Source organism: Lissotriton helveticus, chromosome 2_1 (genome assembly GCF_964261635.1).
Source record: "Lissotriton helveticus chromosome 2_1, aLisHel1.1, whole genome shotgun sequence".
Lineage (NCBI taxonomy): Eukaryota > Metazoa > Chordata > Amphibia > Caudata > Salamandridae > Lissotriton > Lissotriton helveticus.
Genome location: NC_136059.1, coordinates 1,986,144,231 through 1,986,160,702, shown reverse-complemented (window position 1 = coordinate 1,986,160,702; position 16,472 = coordinate 1,986,144,231). Strand labels below are relative to the sequence as shown.

At 46.6% G+C, this 16,472-nt stretch overlaps 1 protein-coding gene across 1 annotated transcript in view; it reads right to left on the bottom strand.

Annotated features, from left to right (window-relative positions):
• Positions 1–16,443, bottom strand: part of FHDC1 (FH2 domain containing 1) — a 111,552-nt gene extending 95,109 nt beyond the window's left edge. Inside the window, exon 1 of the mRNA XM_078676939.1 lies at positions 16,223–16,443. The gene's annotated coding sequence lies outside the window, so the exon portion shown is untranslated. The remainder of the gene's footprint in view (positions 1–16,222) is intronic.
• Positions 16,444–16,472: the final 29 nt, after the last annotated feature.

Sequence of the window (16,472 nt, the reverse complement as noted above, 5' to 3'; positions counted from 1 at the left end):
CCTCCCAGCCCCAGCCCCCCCCCCGTGAACTCTAACCATTCACTACTTGCCAGTGCAAAGTGTGCCTAGGGCCTACTTTAGTTTGCGAAATGTACGGTTCAACTCGCCACGCACAGGAAGCTCATCGCTGAAAAGGTCAACAATGGAAAATGCATCCTTAGTTTCAAATAATTACTCAAAACAATGTTAAGCTCCATCGCCTAAGTAATTAATATTCATCGACCTGTTTTCTGCTACTCTACTCGGTTCCCACAACGGACATCGCGACAAACGTGCAAATTGCAGAAACAAAGCACTAGTTTGCCACGACCTTACTCCAGCTCCCCTGGTCGTTTCTCGGCCACAGTGGGCGCCGCTGTAAAAAAGTAAACAGGCAGAGGACATTACTGCCAGTTCACGGAGTACACAACAGATGTTACAGTGAATCATTCATTAGAAACGTGACGCTCCTCTTCTCCCAGCTAAATCGTACTGCCTTATCCACAAGAGCAAATACTGCCAAAGAAACTGGCGTCCTTCACTATCACTAGTGAGGGAGTGCACTTGTGAACATCAGTGTTTCCAGGTTAAGGAAGCACCCCACACAGACACAAAGTGCACACAGGCGACCCGTGCAATACTCCCTACCGCATGTCTCGTTTGGCAGCCTCGACGAGAAGGAGCACCGACCACTCTAGAAAAAAAAATTCACGTGTCAGGAAGAGAGAAATGCAAATGTATCACTAGTCCACTGTGGCCGGGCAGACAGGGCGAGACGTCATTATGCCTACGGCAGCCCCCACCCCTCGAGAACAGCTGAGCAAACCAGGGGGTGGGTGGTTGGGTAAAGAAACGAGACAGGGTCACAAGGACGGTAAATCACGCTCACGCTACCATACAACAACTAGTGTGAACTCTGACTCCAGGGCCTAAACTAGTCTTCCCACAAGCCAGTGATCCATCCAATAGTCAGCCAAAAGAGGTGCCAGTTCACCAAAGAAGCACGAAAATGAGGAATGAATGGGCAACTTAATTACATGCAGATTTATTCTGTACACATACTTACTGCATGACGACAGACATGTGGCATAACGCCACACGAGTCCTCTCAGCCGCGCAGAGGAATATGTACACATACGTACTGCATGACGACAGACCTGTGGCAGAACGCCACACGAGTCTCTGCCGCACAGAGGCAGAGGATTCTATATACATACGTTGTGCATGACTACAGACCTGTGGCGTAACGCCTCACGAGTCCTCTCAGCCGCACAGAGGCAGAGGATGTATACATACGTACTGCATGACTACAGACCTGTGGCGTAACGCCACGCGAGTCCTCTCAGCCGCACAGAGGATTCTGTATACATACGTTCTGCATGACGACAGACCTGTGGCGTAACGCCACAGGAAGCCTCTCTGCCGCACGCGACCCTTAAAACTCGTAGCTCACAAATATTCATGGCCCATTGGCTGACTGGGGTTCCCTGAAAATAATGTCAGCCTCCGATATGCCCAGGGCCTGTCCCGAATGAAGGAGGGTATCCTCCGAGAACACGCACAGGGGGGAGACTGGTGGAAGTTCCACGTTTGTGGTAGCCCCGCCAAGACTACAGACACAAAAATACACTAGTCACTCACGATTCAATACACTTTAGCATGGAGTGAAACTAAAGGGCCGTGCACTGGGTAACTCCACATCATAAAGTTACTCTCGAGGAGCACTGGCGGTATTTGCACCACTCCCGCCTTCGCCTGTAAACGCGCGCGGGGGTGCAGTGCATGGGATAACCCTGACAGAAAGAACTGCTCCGGCGAGAGGCCCGTCACCGACAGAGCCTTCTAGGCGCTGAGAACAAACAGTCCAAGCAACAAGAGGAGCTGAAAGACGACAAACAGATGCAATCAAAGGGCTCATGCCCCCCACGATAAGACGAATGCGCCCCCGTTACTAATTGACAGGAGAGGATCCCGGCGCTTCCCTCCCACACAAAAGAGTAAACAATGATTACTTAAGAGCATCGTTTATGGCACTGCTCATTTAGGGGGGGGGGGGGATTCTAACAGGGCCTTTGGGTGTTAATCTTGTTTAAAAAGCACAGGGATGAAGCAGAGGCCTTCAGTGAGTGAATTATGGCCGCTGCTGATTCGGAGCTCTGAGGGAATTCATTGAGTCGAACGCATTTCCTTTATCGCTCCCATAACAGGTGTCCTTGCATCCGCGGGAGATGGTCAGCCCCAGCTGTCTTCATTCACAAGCATGGAGAAGCACCGAACTGTGAGCAGTCAGCAGCCTAACACCACCGGCTCCCTAGCACTGGGGAAGGAGGCAGCAAAAACGCGAGACACACGCCCATGGTGAAAAGAACAGGCACAAGGTCCCTCACATGCAGCTTGGTCAGGCTAACAACCACTTCCCGATGAGCGAACTTTGACCTCTAGGAGATGCGCAGGATGTCCTCTGTTCAACAAGAGGCGTGTATGGACTCCGCAGTTTTTATGAGTTCTTGTATTTTTTTCGGGGGGGGGGGGCTTCCGGGGTCGTTACCGTATTATGAGATACTTCACACGTTTTGTTTTGTGCATGCATGGAATACGGTGATGTCATGTTTACCTGTGGCGTAGATTATCGTTGGAAGTTTAAAATGGGCCATTTCAAATGTGCTGTAAAACTCAATGTTTCATTCTCACTTTGCCAACTGGGTGGATTTGCTGTGGGAGTACTCACAGGCTCAAACTGCCACACATCACTATTCCTGGTATGAGCATCTCAAGTGCAGACAAGCCAAAGAGAATGGAGCTGTGGCTTGGACACTTTGAGACCCCACCACCCACACTCCCCAATCAGGCCTTGTACATTCTGAAGAAAGAAGACCAGATCAATTCCAACAGGTAGGTAAGGCTAATACCACCCTGGACAGATGCACCTCATAAATACAGCAGCCGCCGCGCCAGCGTGTGGTGCCTGTACATGTTTTTCATAACGTTCTCTCTTGGCACCTACACCTTTTTTTCTGAGATGAGTAAGAGGCGAGGTTGGGACTGTTGGCAGCTGCCTTACTCTCCTGTGCTGGGTTGGGAAGTATCCCGGGCACCCTAGCGTGACCCGCGTTGAACTCCCACGCAGAGCCAAGAGCCCTTCCTCTCTGTAGCAAGCCCTGACACCCTGAAGTTCAGGGAACACTAGCTGGGATTATCAGCAGCTGCCTTCCTCTCCTGTGCTGTGGGGAGGATTGTCCCATACACTTTGTAGGGTGCTCTGCATTGAACCCCAAGACAGAGCAGAGAACCACAACTCTCTGTAGCGAGTTCAGTGATGTGAATCCACTGGTCGCGCTCTAATGTTAACCTTATATCTCAGAAAACAGGTAACACTGCTCTGAAAAGCTAAAAAGAATTAGGTCTGCCCCAAAACACTTCCTGGGTCAGGGGACCCAAGAAAGTTGTCCAAACACAAAACAAAGATGATGATCCTTGCTGCACTAACAATATCATTACTAAAAACAAGCAGTAATACAATGGAGGCACAGGGAGGCGTGTGGAGAGAATAGGAGTGGACCCGCATGCATGCACAAAGGCTTTCAGAAAAACACCAGCCAGTGATCAGCTATAATGTGATTAGTCAGGAATTAACACCAAAACTAGGAGTGTGGTGGTGAGACTTCTTTTCAAGTTACAGAAGCGTTGAAGTTTTAATGAGATAATCCACCATAAACCAGGCGAAAATCATCAGCCCTCCTCTTTTCTTGGTAAATAAAAAAAAAAAAAAATTTGAACAACCATACACATTGGTAGAGAAACAACTTAAGCACATACTGAAGAGGTACACTGATATACATGGCAGCCAACAATACTTTGCACATGTTCGAAAATGCAACATCGATTTATACTGATCTGAACATCAGACACTATGCATTGCAAACTCTTTAGCCAAATCACAATAAATAGTTTTGGAAGAGATTTTGGAAAAATGTATCTATAATTCTAAAAAACAAAGAAACAGAAGGACGTAAAGCCATCTCCCCAAATTAAGTCCCCAAGTGGTTTATCAGGTCAAGCAACTGTAAATGAATTAAATGTGCCCTACCCCATGAGTTTCAGGCGCCAGTTCAAACAGCCCATCACCAACTGAAGACCTAACCAACACTCAAACCACATTGTTTCATTCAGCATCGAGTCTTGACAGTCACCTCTCACTTTCCATCTTGGCCAATAACAATGCAATAATGTAGGTATGCTGCATACATTGAGGAACACTGAAGGGGATTTAACTTATAGAAAACATGACTATCTTCCTCTATAGAAGACACCTTCCACTAGAGCATTCAGAACAATGCAGTATTATTAACTGGTGAGTGTCCTTGAGCCGGGCTGTTCAAGGAGGTGCTAGCTAGTGTGCTTCTGGCAGAGTCCAATAATTGTTGTTCAGCATGTGCAAGAGGTGCCAAGCAGAGTTTTTAGTCCATAAAATCATGGCGCTGGTGGAGTGAAGAACCACCAGCCTCTTGCATTTTCATTTGCCCACAACTATACACTCAAATCTCATCTGTGGCTACTTCAAAACTAACAACTCTATTTAGGGGCATAAACAAGGAAGAAAAGAAACTTGTTTGCAAGATTAAGGGAATTGATCAGGACATGGAATTTAAGGGTACTTTTCCTATGTAGCAAGCATTATAAATGGCACTTGAAAAAGAAACAGTGGCAAAGGCAATATCTCACCTTTGAAAGATATTAGCCAACTTTGACATTTCCAATGATTGTTGCCGATGCTGAGCAGCAAAGGGGGACGGTGGGAGGGCAGCTGCTGTTGCCAATGCCGGACATTGGCAGCAAAAAAAATATAATATAATATATATACACACACACACACACAAAATAGCCGGCCCAGTGTTATGCAGCAATTGCCCACTTGTGTCACCAGGAGTCCCGTGTGATTCTGCAGTGGCTATGTCACTCAATTTTATTTGGCAAAAGGAATAAAGAATCTTAACAGGATGTGGGCAGGTGGAGGAATCAATGCTGCCAAGGAATGGGAAGCAACTGACGAGATACGGAATGAAAAACACTAACCGGAGCAGGGTGAAGTCAGGGGATGGTAGGGATGAAGCTGTTCCCAGGGGTGAATTTGATATATATATTATATACACATATATATACACACATACACATATACACATATATACACATACACACCCAAAAGAAATAAAGTAGTTCACGGATGTCCACCCTGGAAGGATCCAAGTCAGGCAGTCAAAAGGAAGTTAAAGAAGCCCTGCTCCAGGGGTGAGAAACGCAAAAAGAGGAAGGAAAGCCATTGAATTAAAAAGCAAGCACACTAGATGGACATGAGAGCAAAGTAATGCTGAGAAATGTACGGATACTGCAAGTGCTAGCATCCTACACATTGGTCTTTTAGGCAAAAGACAGCTAAAAGCAGTCTATAGGGGAGACCTATTCTACACACACACTGTGCGATGAAACTATTTTTACCTGTGCAGGAAACCCACGACTGCTCAGATGTATCGAAATGTTTTACAGGTTTAGGAAATGTTTACTGTGGAGTTATTTTCCATTTCAGAAACTGGATCACAGGGAGGATTCCAGTGCAGGTATTTGGTTAACTTTTCTATCAGATCAAACATGTACATCCTGTGGAAAAACGCATGAGCTGGAGCTAGACAGGGGCACTGCAGGGTGAGGCCCAGCAGAACACATTTTTGATGGGAGTGGAGCCTTTTGGGCAGGTAGTAACACCACAACAAAAACTGAATCCACTCGATGTGATTGAACAAGATTGGGTCCTGTCGTGGGAGTTATGCGATCTTAGTGCATCCAATGTAGAGATCAGTGTGCAAACCCATGGCCACAGGTTAAATCCTGGCAATCCTGCTCAGCCCTTAAATCTATCCAAGGTTGATAAAGTAAGTACTATTATTGAGTTCAGTAATAATCAACGTGCGTTTCCAGTGCCTGGACAGCACATGAGTAGGAGAGGGTGCTCTGTAACTGCAATAATTATAGTATTTTAAAGTCTCTGGACTTAATTTGAAAAAAAAATGCAAGACTTCAGTAAGGTCACAAATTTAAACTGAATGGAATATTTGATTCTCTGGTATTTTGTATCCCTTAGAGTCCAGCAACTGGATAAAGAATTGTCTGTGCTAAAATAAACGTCCCCACGAATAAAGGTAATAACCGATCCGTTAACAGGAACAGCATCAATACAGGACACAAAAAGCTGAGTCCAGTAGACAAAGTTACAGAAAAAATGCAGGTTCTTCCCACCAGTGATTAGGTCACAGTCACACCAATAGAGAGACTGCAGGGCCACTTAAACCTCCACACTGTGGTCTCCATCTAACCTGCAGAAAGAGAGCATGCAAGACATTTCAGCAGAAACTAGGGGTCAAAGTGGAGATTTTAATTGTGAAGATTGGTTCTTCAAAGACTGAGACCACCATCCATGAGAGCAGAGATGGAATAGGCCACTGCTGGGAAAAAGTGGCACTTTTCATGTACTTGGGAACTTCTTCTGCAAATATACCCAATCTGACGCTTTGTGGACACCCACATCACCCTATGGTTTTCTCTACGCCACACAGAGATACACAGCAAGGGATGTATGTCAGTGTTATCCTGATCAATTTTTCATGGAGATGCCCAATTTAAGGGCTGTGCTTCACATCCCAGACTTCAATAGCCTTGCCCAACCCTGGTTTAGAAATACAATACTTACAGTAGACAATTGTTTGAAAGAAAAAGTATAATGTATATTCAGACATCCTACCATAAGCGTAAACAACACTGGTGGTGTCAGCAAGGTTTTCTTTGTCAAACAAAAAATAAGTGCAGTGGCCACAGTTTTATTTATTTATTTAGAGCCTATGGTGCTGACCAATGCCAGAGGTGACGAATCCTAAAGCGGCTTCGAATCTACTTCCTATTTCCAACACCCATCACTTCCTATCTCCATCTCACTCTTGCATGCTTTCCTTCATCCCCGAAATCTGCCTTCTTCACCGTTTTCCTTTCTTTATTTTTTCACTTATTTCTTCATTTTCTACCTTTCTGTATCTTTCTCGGTGTCAAAGTCTGATGGTGAAAAATATGTCCAGATCTTCAAAAAATAGCACTAGTGCCTACCACCGGCACAAATTAAGCACTGTCTACATCCTCTAGTCATACCGAGACAAGGCTGCGTTTCACTTTTAAAACGACAAACTATGTTGCACCGGCACTACACCCAGCTCTGCTCTTGAACCTTCAAACGGACAGGACAGAATGAAAATGCTTAAAAGGGAGTGGCGCGCCCATTGCCTTATGCGCATGCTGCAGCTCACAGCTGTCTCGGATTTGCTGGAAGATTCAGCTAGACAAGCATCTTACTACTTGAAAGGGGTGGGGGGTGGAGTGTTCAAAGACATCAAGGACCTCGACAGCCACCTGCCACACGACACACCAATAACACAGGCTGGGTGTGGCGGATGGAAACTACAGCGCAGAAAACAGGGTGGCCCAACAGGTGCATGCAGGCACCGACGGTAGGTTTTAATCCGCCACGAGAGGAAAAAAATCATGTATTTTACAACTTCCCATTTCCCTCGAATAAAGGGGAGAGGGGGGTCATGATCCCCATTCCTCGGGTTACATCAGCTTTTGCATACAGGCACCATATATCTCCTTCAACTGAGCAGCCTGCGTCCCCATCTCATCACCATCCAAGCACACCCATCTTGCATAACACACAAAAAGCTGAACTATCTGATGTGCCTGGGAAAGTTAGAAGACGTGTAACCAAAAAAAGGATATACACCAATCTGTGTACATGCCCCGCAATATATTGCACTGTATGCCACCTCCAAATGTGAATCGGATTATATTTAAATGCAAATAAGTGGCCAGTAGCGGAGCAGATGATGTCCATGTCCGGCCTTGTGTGTTGGAAGACAAAACACCCCCAACATAAACCAAAGCATGCAAAGGATGGGCCTGACAAAGTTTACACAACCGCTTAGTACAACTGTACGGATGCATATCAACAACATGGGTGTCAATGGCAACCACAGTAACCAAGAAGGGAAGTAAATGAAGCAGGCTTTCCTTCTTTGGAGGAGTCACCAAGATGCTTCCAGAAAGTACAAATCATCAGTCTTCTCGATGATCATTTTAACAAGAATTGGCAAAGCAAATTGCCCTTGCTTTTCACCCTTACCAATGCAGTCCAGCCATGCCTCTATAAAAAGAAGTTAAACAAAAAAAATGAACAAAAAGTATTTATATAGAACAGAGACGGATAGGAGAGCAATGGAGGAGTAGGGAATGTGGTCAGCTGTGAAGGGCGGGCAGCACACAGGAGAAAGGAACAAAGAGCAATACCACATGCACTCCTATGAAGCTCTAAACATTTTTTTTTTTTTAAACACACACACAGACACACACACACAACAGTTCACTGAATGTAAACCATGGAAGGACAAGTCACATGACCAAAATATATTAAAGACGAATTGCTACAGAGGTAGGACAACAAGGAATTAGGATGAAAGCCATCGAATAGGAAGCAGGCAAATGTTATGGATATGAAAGCCATCTAATTAAGGGCAATAGACTGACACAAAGCCCACTATATCTATATATTATAATGTATTTAACACCATAGGTCTCAATGACCGGACACCTAAACAAAATCAGCAGTCAATGGCTGCTGGTGGAAGCTTCCACCAACTAAAACTAGAAAGCATATCCTACAGGAGGGAATCCTCGTAATTTCAAAATTATCAAAAGATCTAGTGTGTTGGAATGCATTTGAGTTTGTGGGTGCTGGAGTAACCTCGTCATCCGTGCAACCGACTCCTGCTGACAGACTTTTGGCCATCAAGGAACGAGCTAAATGTATGTAACAAGAGAGTGCGTAATTAATATGCAAAACGATTACTTTAGGTCTATATTTTCACTGTTTTAGCACTGTGCGAAAGTCCGCCAATATATAGTAAATCTTCATTTTACAAAGACTGCAAATGGCAGTGAGGAATGTGGAACTCTTTTAAAATCATTACACAATCTTTCATAGGAAAGAAAGGTATTAAAATTTGAAAATTTAGTTTAATTTCTTCACTATACCATAAAATGTAAGAGGACAAATCGTTTTGAAACCTTGACTTGCAACTGAACCAAACAGGGGAGTGATACTGATTCTCTACTAGAGTCTGGCAGAGAGACTCACACCCATCAACTAACAGGATACAAGCTATAAAGTTCCCTGCCTGTGAGAAGCTTTTAAATATGTCACCTTAACCTTCTACCTCAGTAGACCCTTACAAGCCTCACGAAAGATGGCCTTCATAATTGATAATGTACAAACTGGATACTAGTACACAGATCATGCATCCTTACTTCCATGTCAGCCTGTTGGCTCACAGGTGGAACTCTAAAGAAGCCACATCTTGTGTCTTCTCAGAGTGGGCACTTTTATTGTTTACTACAAGCCATGTGAATGTGGGTTAGATTTTCTACTACAGGCCGGTATTAGTCATTTCTCCAAGTTCAGGTCTTCTTTGTGACAGTCCTGAAAGTAAACATCTGCTCTCCCCCCAACAGACTCTTCAACAACACACAAAATGCTTCCCGCCCCACCAACATTGCTTCTTCACACCACACCTCCCAGCATGCCTCAGAAAGGGCAGCCACTCCTGCCCCACGCTGTCGCTTCCAAGCTTGCCATTCCTACTGTAGCAGAAAACTTACATAACAAGCAGACTGGGTGGACAGTGAAACAAACTGACAAGGAAGACCTGGACACAGAGTAATGGCTATTACCAGTAGGTCACAAGACCATTACCTCTTTGGCAGTCTTCCACGCGACAGTTCTGAAAGAGTGAGTGGATACCTATGCTCAATCAACTTAAACTTTGCACGAAAGTCACATACAAAACAGTTGCACATGAAATGGCCTTGACACGAATTGTAAATGGCTCAGAACTCAAGAGGGAACCTAGTTCTCCAATCCTCCTTCCTGTAGAGATTGGAACTAAATATAAAACTTTATAAGAGATCTCAAATCCATAAACCTTAAGGCACAAACGTTTTTTTTTTTTTATGTTTGTAGCACAAGAGGAAGGTCCCAGGAATGAACAGAGGAATGAATTACTGGGCTTTTTATGAAAAACGCCTAAACAGCCTTATCACCAAGTAAACCAAAATTCCATGTGTGGACTCTGAAAAACCCTTGTAGCAGTCTACTAGGCCCTCAGAGTGCAAACTGCAAGTCCCAACAGGAACCCATTTCCAAAGTCTTATCCTAAAACTGGGTCAGAAAAAATAGGGTTTAAGTTTATGGTTCCAAACCACCTCTTAAAGTTTGTCAATGCCTAGAGTAGGTTTTTAACACTGACTTAAGTTTAGACTACTGAATACATTTAGCCATCTCAGAGCAACAACCGAAACTCGTTAAGTATGCTCTCTCAAGTGCCATACCCTCAGCTGAGGACAGGCCAAAGAGGTGTGAGAAGAGGGCTTGCCCACTGTGGATAGAGCCACAACGGAATCGCAGAAGACACCTGCACTGCCGGCCTGAGAAGTGTTAACCATGGCCAACACTTCCAGTAAGGTACCACCAGGAGAATCTCCACCCTGAACTCCTTTACCATCCTTAGGACCCTCAAGAGTAAGGAAACAGGAGGAAAATGCATACAGGAGTGTCTTGCGCTATGAAAGGATAGTGCATCCCACCCAATGTAAATGTAAATGTAAACCCAATCCCCCTCACACTTAAGTTGTGGCAGTAGTGCACTCTCACTGGACAAAAACAAATCCACTTCAGACTTCCTAAATCCCTGAACTATCTACTGAAATGTTGCCTGGAAATAGTTAGATCCATCAAGGAGAGGGAAGAAACTTCTCAGATGGTCTGCATGCCCATTCTTCTTCCTTGGAAGGTGAACTTAGTGAAGAGAGCAAATTAGCCTCGACCCATGCACAATCGTCTGTGGCTGAGACGAGAAGGATGTAGGCTTACGCGCCTTGATGCTTGACATACCTTACAAAAACACTGTTGTCTGTCCTGATTTTGACATTGCACCCCTCCAATAATGGAGACAAGTGCAACGGCGCCAACTGGTCTGCTTTCAGCTCCCTGCAACTGGATGAGAACATCTGAGTCATTGGCATTCTCCAGAATTACTTCCTATCCAACTCAAGTTCCAACCGTGGTCAAAACTGGCTTTCACTTGCTGACGAGCGTTAAATGTACACCTCCAGTCTTTTGCTCTGCCAACTTCTGAAAAGTCCTTCAATAAAGGCGATATACTGGAACCGGCATATGCTGAGGCCATGGTCACAAAACCAGAGTCCAAACATGCTCTCATCACTGCCGTTTCAAACCTTTCGTTCACTGGGTCGATGGTGAAGCTTCTTCTGATATAATGTACTCTGCGAGGACAACCCCAACATCAGTTAATCCAGCTGTGAGGCACAGTCCTCCGCAAACCCTTGCAACATTTTTCTCTTGACCAAGAAACGGTGCACTCATCAACTTCTTTCCATTCGTCACCACTTCCCTTATATCCATGGAGAGGAAAACGGGCTGGCTCCTTCCTCTGAAATGGTATGAAAAAATAATCCTCTTTTTTTAACTGGGGCCTCTTGGAATGCCGAATTTAACCATAGGCGTAGAACTTCCTTCATCTACGCCCCTTTGAAAAAGGTGCCCTTGACTACATCCTCCTCCAGGCATTCTAGCTGAACTTCTTGAGTCTCTCCAAGAGCGTACAGCTCTTCTACATTGTGATTCTTAGCAGCACACGTGCTCTGCTGTTCCATAATTTAGTCAGGTTTGAAGGGAAAGGTAATGTTGCACCAAACACTGTATCCTGTCAAGATCCAAGTAGGAAGTCTCCCACCCACACAGCTGTTCAAATAAGGCAACCTCCTAGCTAGACCTTCACCATCTTAAATTCAGGTGGTGGTCACATTATCGAATAACCATGTTTCTGACACTTTTTCTCTGATAAAGGTGGCAAGACACCATTTCAGGCAAAACTGCACCACTTGCAGGTGCTACATCTTTTATCGTGTTCCTACGTCCCCATTTTTACCCCCACCTGTGAGACAACTTGAGCGGGGCCACCATGCTCGCAACATGACTGGAAACCGCCAAAGCAGGTTCTCCCATAGCAATTATCATAAACCTGTATGAAAAATGTTACTTACTTTGATACCCCTGCGGCTTCGTGAACTCAATTTATAGATGAAATTAGTATTACCAGTAAATAATTGAGGCATCACTGGCTAGGGTATATAGTCCATTTCTATAACACCAGAAAACACAGGGTGTGAAATTGTTTACCAATTGCCAACAGTAGGATCCTTCCAAAAAAAAAAAAAAACACTACTACATTGAATTCATTAGGCCCTGCCAACCTTGCATCAAGTGCTTGCCTTTACGGCACACTCCTGCCTGAAGAACTAGTAATTCCAGTTGTCAGGACGTTCATTTACGATATCACGTTTTCCTGTTCCCGGGAGGATCCAGGACAACGTGATTGTCCTACAGCAGTCCCACTGAACAATAGCGCACAAAAGGCACAAGAAGGTTCTTCTCTATCACAAATCAAAAACCCATTCTTTAAATGCAGCGTGTATGCCAATGCAAGGCATGAACAAAACGTGTAGGGAACATTACACCTGCTTCAGTAAGCCATTGTCCCATTGGGCGAGGGGCCATTCAACGCATAAAGCAACTGCAAGCAAGGGTGGAGACTTGGGTTTCCTTCTCTTACAGCCAGGTTACCTCATATCTAGGGAGGGTGTTTTTTAACAGGAAGAAAAAAAACGTAAATAAAAAATATAAAAAAAGCAGGGGCAGAGACTCGAGACAGTTGAAGGACAATCGTGGATGGAAAACAAGACTCGCCGTACATGTTAACGGAAAGCCAAAGGTTTGTGGGTGCATATTTGAAAACTGTGCCCCTACCTAAGCCCTAGGAAACAACAGCAAAACAAATAAAGCATAAATCACACCCGTGTTAAAGCAACAAAGTATTAGAGCCTTTCCTCGGGCAATGTCCACCGCAACAAATCATCGCAGCTGGTAACATACTTGGGCAAAAATAAAAAGCAGCGGGTCACTCCCCGCTGAGAAGTAAAACACACGGTCCACATGGTAATGCCATGCATAGCCCCAAGGGAAGCCCAAAGAAAGCATCAACATAACCCGCCGACGGCAGGGCACTGCTGGCTGCTCGATGTAGGGGGGCAAGGTGGGCGGTCAGAGCTGCTTGAAAGAAAATATCAATTTAAAAAAAATAAAATGAGGAAAGCGTTCAGTGGGAGTCGCCCCGGGTGTGTCTTGTATGTACAGTGACAGATGAACAGGCAAACAGCGAGGGTGCATGTGACTAACGTGGGAGAGGCGTCGCCTGCCCTGCTCCCAGCTGGGATGTTTATTGTTGCTGCTGTAGTTAGTGCGACCCCTCCCTGGAAGTTCATACCTGGCAGACAGACAGACACCGGGACAGCTGCAGCCAACTCACTGCACGGGACCCAGGCGGACACCTGGTGGGTGGGAAGACACGGAAGCTGCCGCGGGGACTGGTGGGGCTTACAGACCCTCGGCTCGACCTCACTAAGGGGTGGGCTAGGAAGGCTGAGGGGTACTGACTGTAGGAATGAGTGCACCAACTCACAACACTGCACACTTCATCCGTGCCAATAAGGATGTGTTAGGCAACACCTGGAAGTCCATGCTAATACCCTGTGGCCTCCCGCCGCCCCAAACGATCTGAGAGGCTGAGGGGGGAGCCCCCACCCTGGCTTCATGATTATTCCCGCGACTTGTCCCAAGAGTAGGTTAGATTATGGGAGGTCTCGAGAAGGTGGATACACCGAAGCAGCTCTAAGGAAGGTCCGCTTAACCCCAGGCCTGCCAATAAAAGCGCCTCTTCATACAGCACAAGAGAAAGGGGGGGCCTGCTGACGACGCTAGGCACAATGAGCAGAACTCCGAGCCCCACCACGCCTTACACCGCACTTCCGCTCACTCACCTCGCGCAGGAACAATACTGTTCCCGCTGTCACATTTCGTTTGTTTACTCCCCTCCTCCTCCACCTCCAAACCCAATAAGCCCCATGTAATTCCCCCAGGGCTCGTGTTAGCCTGGGGAATTCCATTCCACAGGTTTCACTATGTCTTCGTGGGAAAAGTGGAGCAGCCTGTTAAGAGGGCCTGGAGGGAGGGGGTGGGACTCGGAGGCTGTCCGGGTTGTGTGATGGAGCCCCAAAGGGGCACAACGCTGCAGCCACTCAGAGCCCGGGAATTCCGGCATCAATCACTGATGTGAAGAGGGGAGGGGCGGGGCTCGGAGACGGGGTCTCTAGGGACTGAACAATGGCCAATGTATGTCAGGGATTGGGGGTGGGGGAGTTACAGCCACAGGCAACCCTGTAGGTCAGTGACGGAAGAAGGGAGCTAATGGACAGGTCGCAGCAATAAGGACACACGACTACGGAATTTGACCAGGATGCGGTCCACCCGAGACACTGCTGCATCATCTATTTTTTATGGAGGGGGGGGGGGGGCAAAGGGAGAGAAATGCTCTTTTGATATTATACACATGTTCGAATCCCGGTAGGTACATCGCCGTCTTAAATCCTAAAAAAACGTATTACCAACAACAGGGTCGTTACAGTGCTTAAAACAGCACAGCATTATAGATATTTAGGTTCTCAAACTTCACTTGACAGATTCCGCAATACCTGAGCACGTGCAAGCCTGCTACGAAATAGCACCACACGAGCTTAGGGCCGCAGCTCCCTGCATGGATCATGAGGGTCCAGCCGATACAGTGGGTTTCCACACATTAAAAAAGAAACCCACCTACAAAAAAAATTCCCGCCCCTCGTCAAACTGACATCAGTATTAAGCGGTATTCTTGCCCCAAATTAAATGACAGCTGTTTTCTCGTATTCACCACACGTATGTTCATGGTTGGCTTGCGGGTGTTTTAATAGACTGCGTTCGAAACAGTAATTCAGTAAAGGGTGTTGATTATGGTGATTTGATCATCCAGTCCAATGCCCACCCCCTCCTCTCTGACACTCGGAAGGCATTCTTCACTGTCATCCTATTGGTCTCCTGTCTAAGGCACCTGCCTACATTTGATCGAGTCCAGCGGTGCACACGGTGAAAATCCAAACTCCCAATGAATGCTCCAGGTTGGGGTGGGTGTGAGCGGTGTCAGTGGCGTAACGGAAAATGACGCGCCCCCCTCGAAATATGATCAGGGAGTAGCGACTCCCAAGTGTCCCATAGATTAACGCGCCAAGAAACCATAAATCCACAGTAGGCAGCGCTACTTCAGTTTGGCGAGGGGGCTGGTGTAGAATGATCATGAGGGTCCAGCCGGATGTGTTGTCACCCTTCCCCCCTCGACCACAGCAGGTGCAGCTTGGGCGCAGTTATGTACTCAGAGGCTGCTCTCTTTGGTCCAGGGCTCTCCCTCTGTCTGTGTATACAGAGCTCCTCACGTTCAATACAAATCATCCGGAGCTACTAACGTGTTATAACAGTGACCATATCAGTCTCGATTACACAGGTGACCGCCACAGACAAAACAGTGGTCACCTCAGCGGTAATGTGAACATGGCTTTGCCACTTTGGCTTGCCTCTACCTGGGTAATACACACCTGCCCTTGCTGCAATACTCTTGGTACCAAAGTAATAACACAAGCCCCCCCCCCCACATGATGAATTACTCAAATATCAGCTTTTAACATGTTTTGCAATATAACAATTTTTCTCCAAACAGAAGTTTCTGGAAAAAAAGTTTGGAACATCATTTTGATCTGGAGTACATGTTTTTCAGTTTTGGTGCACCTATATTCAATAAGCCAATCAAAAGCCTCCTACTCGGGGGTAGCTGGGATGCTACCAGAAGCTCACCAACAACTCTTGAAGAAGCCTGTTCTAGTCTTACGTTATAAGCTGGTCACCCCCAAAAGGCACGATTAGTTGCCATTAGCAGCAGCACCCCTTGCACCCTTTACTACACCACAAGCTGCCGCTCAACAGTGCCGTGAGCAGGTATAGCACGGGAGCGCCTTCTCATTCTCGACCCTATAGTAACCGAACACAGCACAACTACGACCCCACACCACTGCGCCGGCAATGGCGCGGATTCCTCCATACAAACCGCGCGCCCGGTGCCCTTTGCTGGACCAGTGACGCTGAAGCGGCAGTACTTACTGTGCATTCCGCCGCTGCCTCCCGGGCGTCCACCTGACCCGCAGATGCTGCCCTCCACCTGCCTGGCTCTCGCTATCCTCGACCGTTCCGGAAGCTCTGCGCTGCCCTCGCCGGGTCTGCCGCTCCTGCCCAGCCCTGCTGCTGCCTCCCGGTGTCCCCGCGGCTCCGTCGTCCCTGCGAGCTCCCAGCTCTCATCCAGGACTGGCTGCCGCCTCTGCACTGGCTCCAGCGAAGGAGGGCTGTGCGCATG